This window comes from Tauraco erythrolophus, chromosome 5 (assembly GCF_009769465.1).
Source record: "Tauraco erythrolophus isolate bTauEry1 chromosome 5, bTauEry1.pri, whole genome shotgun sequence".
NCBI lineage: Eukaryota > Metazoa > Chordata > Aves > Musophagiformes > Musophagidae > Tauraco > Tauraco erythrolophus.
Genome location: NC_141469.1, coordinates 46,857,979 through 46,864,367, shown reverse-complemented (window position 1 = coordinate 46,864,367; position 6,389 = coordinate 46,857,979).

The window sequence follows — 6,389 nt, the reverse complement described above, 5'->3', positions numbered from 1 at the left end:
TCATGATTCTCATCTCATTAGTTTGACGGCCACGCACAGAAAATGCCTAAAGAAAAGCAAGACCTTGTAATAACGACACCCAGAATTCTCAAGTACTTTGTCACTACCCTTAATAAAAATTATGTCTCAAGAGTTGTGTACTTCTAGGCTAGAAATGTCTCAGCAGGTAGCCAGGAAGGACACTGCAGCTGGTGCTCGGCTACTACTCTGGGATAAATTTATTTGAAACAGATTTCCTGTTATTCCAGCATGTAGAACTGCAACATTCCTCTAGACTTCTTGCTCCTGGAAAGTTAGTCAAAGGTTACGACCCCCAAAAATACAGTTAATCATACAATATAGTATGCCAAAAAGTTTATCAAGAACCAGAGAGGCAGAAAAATACACAACAGAAAAAATTAAAGCATCTACTGTTAAAAATGTTATGTGTATGGTAAATTGCCAGTGATGTGACAGGTGATGACATGAACAGTGAGAAAGACCATCTCTCTTCTGTCTTTGTATCATGGCATGAACAAATTCTAGACAACAAAGGAGTATGTTTCTTTATCAACATTCCCAGAGAGATCTCACAGTTAAGAAACCAGATTTTTTTAGTAAAACCTAGTATTCCTAAATTAATTGGACTGCTTTTCTCACCCTCACCATTATTTTTTTCAGCATTATTTTACTTTACAGAGAGTTCAGACAAAGCTAGATTCTTGCATGTATTCACATTTTCAACATTCTTTTATCCCTTTGCTTTGTGTAAATGTCAAAGCTATTCCCTTTGAAAATTACTTTAGCTTGCAACAGTCTTACTACTTTCCTGTTAAAAAAATGAAAGAAAGTGAAAGTCAGTCAGTATTATTGGAGTAACGAGATTTGACTGTGCAGTTGGTGGGCCTCTATTCACAAGCATTTCTCTAAAGCAGTTATCTGTTCTTACAGATTCGGTATCAACTTTCCCTGTTTTTCCTATCATGATTAAAAGATTCAAAGTTAGACATTTATCATGCATTTTGAAAAGATTAAAATTGAACTTTATAGTAATACTGACAGTCTTCTATAAAGCATGCTTTGATAAAGAGCAGAAGTGATGAAATAACATGAAAATGTTCCAAATGCTAGGATGTGAAGTCCACAAAAGCAAAGTCAGTTCCTGCTTGTGTATGCTTACCAGAAGGAAGCCCTCACAAGATGTATAATACAAAAGATGAAATTTCACATGTAAGGAAGACCTAGTACCTTTGTGGGCTAAAATCACGTTCCTTGTCGTATAACTTACTGCTAGAATTGAGTAAATACAATAATTACCTATAACATCAGAATGATGTCTAGGTGTCCAAAGAATCATGCAGTTCCATTTGTCTTCCTCCTTCCAAAAATTTGAGGTAGTAGAAAAAAATCTAGAGAAAAAAATAACAGTGTAAACAATTAAGAACCAGTCATTCAGGGGAAAAAAAAATATCTTGAAAGCAGACTGCCTACTCTATTCAGATAGAACTTCCTTCCCTTTGTCCTGTGATTCCTGAACTTCCTGAGAGGAAGGTGATAAAAGCTTGTCATAGCACAATTGTCACCTTAGTTCATTCCACAACTTCAAGGTATATACACATCAACAAATACTACAAAGAAAGAGGGGAAATTAATATGAGGTTTGAATACATTAACTCTCAAGAAACACTGGGATAGAAGACAGTATATATACATTAAAAAAAAAAAAAAAAGAAAAAAGTAACCTTAGTACATTTTCACCCCTATTTTGGCTAGCCGTAATTTGGGAGGAATTATGGGAAAGGAGGAGCAGTGAAGAATTGCTCTGCCACATGAAGCACTTAAACTCAACACTGTTGCCAAAGAGTAACATTGACTGCATTGGTGAACAAAGCCAAGTACCACCACTAAACATGCTCCAATAAACGAAGCAGCTCTAGGAAAATTCACACTTACTATTACAGTGGTTCTCAACCTTTTCCTATTCACAGGCCACTAAAAATTTTCCAGCCAGAGTAAGACCTCTACTCAAAAAACCTAGGCTGCTGAAACAGCGTGTGTCTACTTTTGGCTCGGCACCGAATAAATTGACCATATGTGCATTAAAGTGAAAGAAAAGGCAGCCCCGTGGGACACCCGCACGCGTAACGCGATACCTGACCTCTCCCTTTTTCACTAGCTGCAAGAACCTTCTAGCTGTCTGAATATTGGTATCACCTCATTCTTTCATCTGGAGCACGTAACCTCATCTTTCCTATATGACTGGTTTTTAATGCCATACAGCCAACTAATACATGTATTTATGGTCAGCAGTTGCTTTGCTGGTAATGTGGAACCAAAGATTTTGTTCTTATGAAAAAAAGCCAATGGTGGATAGTTAGATTTGTAATTAACGCATTCTTCTACTTGGTAAGGTTCCTGTAATGAAAGACAATTTAACGGACAGGGGAGGAGACCAGCTTTCCCTTTGCAACAGAAATGTAAAAGTCACATGGTAATTTCTTAAGAGCTGTAGAAACTTTCATTATTGGGTCATGTTATGTCTGATTAGGTAATCTTCTTTACCACATCATGAAACACTGAATTACATCAACAAAAAACATAAGACACCAACACAACCAAAGAACAATCTTTTTAAAAGCACTGGTGATACAAAAGTTCAGAGAGCTGGAAAAAGTTCATAAATACAAATTGTCGTTGTTAGTGACAGACATAATGGTCTAACGGAAGATTTTTTCATCTTCACTCGAATTCTTTTCTATTTTAAATTTGCAGTCATTGCATTTCTGTGAAACACAATGTGTTAAAATCTACTGCCATGGAGTAAACATGCTGGCTTTGGTAGTGGACCTGCCCATACAGAGGACGTACTTGAGGGATAAAGCTGACACATCCCAGAGAAAAACACTATCTGACTCAGATTAGGGTTATTATTATTTTGGTTCTATCCTGCTTTATGCTCCTTAGCATTGTCCAGCAAGTGGAAAACAGGAAAAACATTAAGATGGGAACACGGTCTCCTCTATCAGGAATGCAACTATGAAGTTCAAGAACAAGGCTTTTTTTTTTTTTTTTTTTTAATACTCATCCACATATGCCTCTGGAAACGCTCATGTAAAAATGCCTTCGTGAGAAATGATCAGAGATATTTTCTGGCAAAATTAATGAACTGCTCATGAACACATATCTTGTGAACTGTTTTTGAAAAGGATCCATCCCCACAATACACAGTTTGTCTAGATATAAAAGCTACACTGTCATGTGTTCAAATTTTTATTCCTATCCTTGCTAGTAAGACTTGAGTGATAATTTTTTACCTGAAAATAAGATTGTATTTGGAGTTTAGCTTATATAATTACATAGTTAACTTTTAGTTAAAAGAAACCAACAAACCCAAGCCTCCCCTTTTTACTGTTCTGACATTACTGGTAGAACATCCCAACAACGAGTCACAGAGAGCTTGGCTTCAGCTGGACTACATCATTGTTCCCACAGCTAAACGAGTGCGAGTTCAAAGCCCAAAGCCACAAAAAGGCTTTAAGCAAAAACACGAACCAATAATATATCTAAAACAGCAGTCGTTTGATGTTCAACACTTATACTTCTTTTTTTTTTTTTTTTTTTTCCTCCTGTGTAATATCATCCCTCCCCGTTTTCGTTATTTGGCAGTCGCTGCTCTACTCTGTCCGGCCAGTCTCAAAAAAAAAAAAAAATTAGTTTTTCACTATTTCATACTACGACCGTGAAGGTTAAGAGACGAACAAATGGGCAAACACCTGAAAGCCCAGTGTGTTAAGTGCACTTTTACCGGGTCTCCGCTCTGACCGCTCGGAACCGCGGCCGCCACGGGGGCCACCCGGCCCGGCGGGACACGGGCCGCCGCGTCTCGGTGCGCGCCGGCGCCCCGCCCGGTACCACAGCCCCCCGCCCGCCTCCCGCATCGGGCCGCCGCCTCCCGGCTCCGGTGCCCAGCGCTGGCCCCGGGCCCCGCCTGGCGGGGCGCAGGCTGCCGCCTCAGCCCGCGGACCGCTGCCCCTCCCCCGCACCCCCCGGGACGCTCCTCGGGGCGGCGGCCGCCAGCCGCTCTCCGCAGCCGGCGGGCGGGTGGGCGAGCAAGCGGAGGGCAGGGCGGGAGCCCGCCCCTCAATAGCCCTCGCCCTCCTCCTCCTCCTCCTCCTCGCTTTCTCCTCCCTCTCCCGGCAGCCCCAGACCCCCTCCTCTGGCTGCCGAGCCCCGACCGCCCCTCTCACCTCTCAAGGTCCGGGAAGGGGGCGAGGTCGGGAGGGGGCGGGGAAAGAGAAAAATCGCGAGGGAAGCCCCGGCACCCCCCTCCCCTCCACTACCCTCCCACTCCGCCCCGGCGGCAGCCAGCGCTCCCACTCTGCCGGGGGAGGCGGCGGGCACTGAGCGATCGCTCCCCGGCGCTCACGGGTCCCCGCGGGCCCCGCGCCCGGCCCCTCCCCGGCGCGCTCGGGCGGCTCCGGCCGCGCGCGGGGGGAGAGGCGGGGCGGGGGCTCGTGCCACGCCCCCGTCCCGCCGAGCCGCCGGCTCCGCCCCTGCCCCCGGGCGGGAGGCGCGCGCGGCCGCCAGCCAACCGCCGGCTTCCGCGCGCCGAGGGGCAGGGGCCGCGCGTGGCCGCGTGCGGCGGGCGGGGCCGGGCCGGGCCGCGGCCGCTTCCCTCAGGCGGCGGCGCGAGTCGCTGCGCTCCCCCTCCCGGCGGGGCAGGCGGCACGGCGGGGAAGGCGGTTTCCCCTTGTGTGGGGTTTCTGTTGTTTAGCCCTATAAAAGGCCACGTCTTGTCCCTGAGTACCCTTGCCCGTCTTCTAAAACGACTAAGCTAAGCATTTCCGTAGCTTCCCGCTCCGCCGTTTAAGTGGAATAAATCTGCAGTGACACACAGCCCAGCCATTAGCTTCCTCTCAGAACCCCGGCTCCGCGTGGCGCCCAGGCAGCCTGTGCTCACCTTCCGACGGGCGAACGCGCTCCAGCCTCGGCTGGCCTTGTTACGCAGCGCCTTACTGCTGACCTCTGCCACCCAAAGGTAGAATAATTTTCCAAATTAATAGACTGTGTGACAGTCCGATGTGCTTCCGACTGATAAAACTGATTTAAGGGCATGCGAGATCATTGCTGAGGCGTGGCGGTATGAGTTCGATGCAGTAATGAGGTATATAGGGCTTCCTTTGCCTAATTCCGTAAGGAAACGTGGCTTTCGTGGCTCTGTGCTTCGTCTGTCTGCCAGTTATCCTGGCTGACTTTAGATGATTTAGCCAATTTTAACTAAATTTGACTGAAGGATAGGGTTTTCAAAGGTACTAATTGTTCTAGCTGTGTAAAAATTATCAGCTAGGTGGAGGAAAACATGCCCTCAAGAAGGGAAACTCAGGTTTTTCGCTTCAGTTGACAGGTCAGGCCACACACACACACACTAGTTTACAGTTTACATTCAGCTGGTTTACACACGCACGACTGCTAACGGCGATAGTGTCCAAAGCTTTGAGTGTCCCTGGGATGTGTGGACAGATCATATATGGGCCTCCTGAACTCAGAAACTAAGCTAAAATGTGCCGTCACGATAGCCCTAAAATAAATATTCCCCATCTGCTTACTGCAGAGTTCTTGGAAACCTTCTTCTGTAGAATCTGAATCTCAACATATTTAACAGGCTATTATTATATCGGGCTGAACTTGGGTGTGATCCTGTAGGGAAATCTCTTTCTGACCTTGGGCACTGGCAGCAACGATGGAAGTCTGAATGTTTCAGAAAATATACATTTTACTTGACAAAGTCCTCCTGTTATTTTCCAGTATTTTTTCCATTCCTTCTGGGCAGAAAGGATGGGTGAACCATCAACCACCATGCAATCTTGATAAGAGGAAAATATAAATAACTGGTATGGAAGATACTTAAGGGGCAATGCAGTCTCTCACATAGTAGAGCTAATTTGCTAAGAGATGACAAATGTAAGTTGCACAGTAAGTGTATTTTACTGCTTAAATTCTTATCTGTGATTTTTCATATCTTTATTACTTCTGTTGTATCATACTGTCAGAAAAATCTGGTCATTTTGCCTTGGTTTCATTGCTTTCATTGCATAAAAGTACTACATTTAAAATATTATTTACAAATCTGTATTCACTGCAGCTCCATTAAGAGCCTTTCTATAGAATGAATACTGCATTTGCTTCCACCTGGCTTACTTATCTTCTGAGATAACTAGATGACAAGAAGGGCATTTCAGTTTTGTAGGACATTTTTTTTTTAACTTCAGCAGCATTGCTTCATTTTGGTAGCACTCAATATTTAATAGGTTGTGGGAAAAATACTGTATCAGAAGAGAGCTTTCTGAATTAATAAAATCCTTCATACTGTATATACACTCTATTTGAGACGAATTGTTTGTTTTTACATA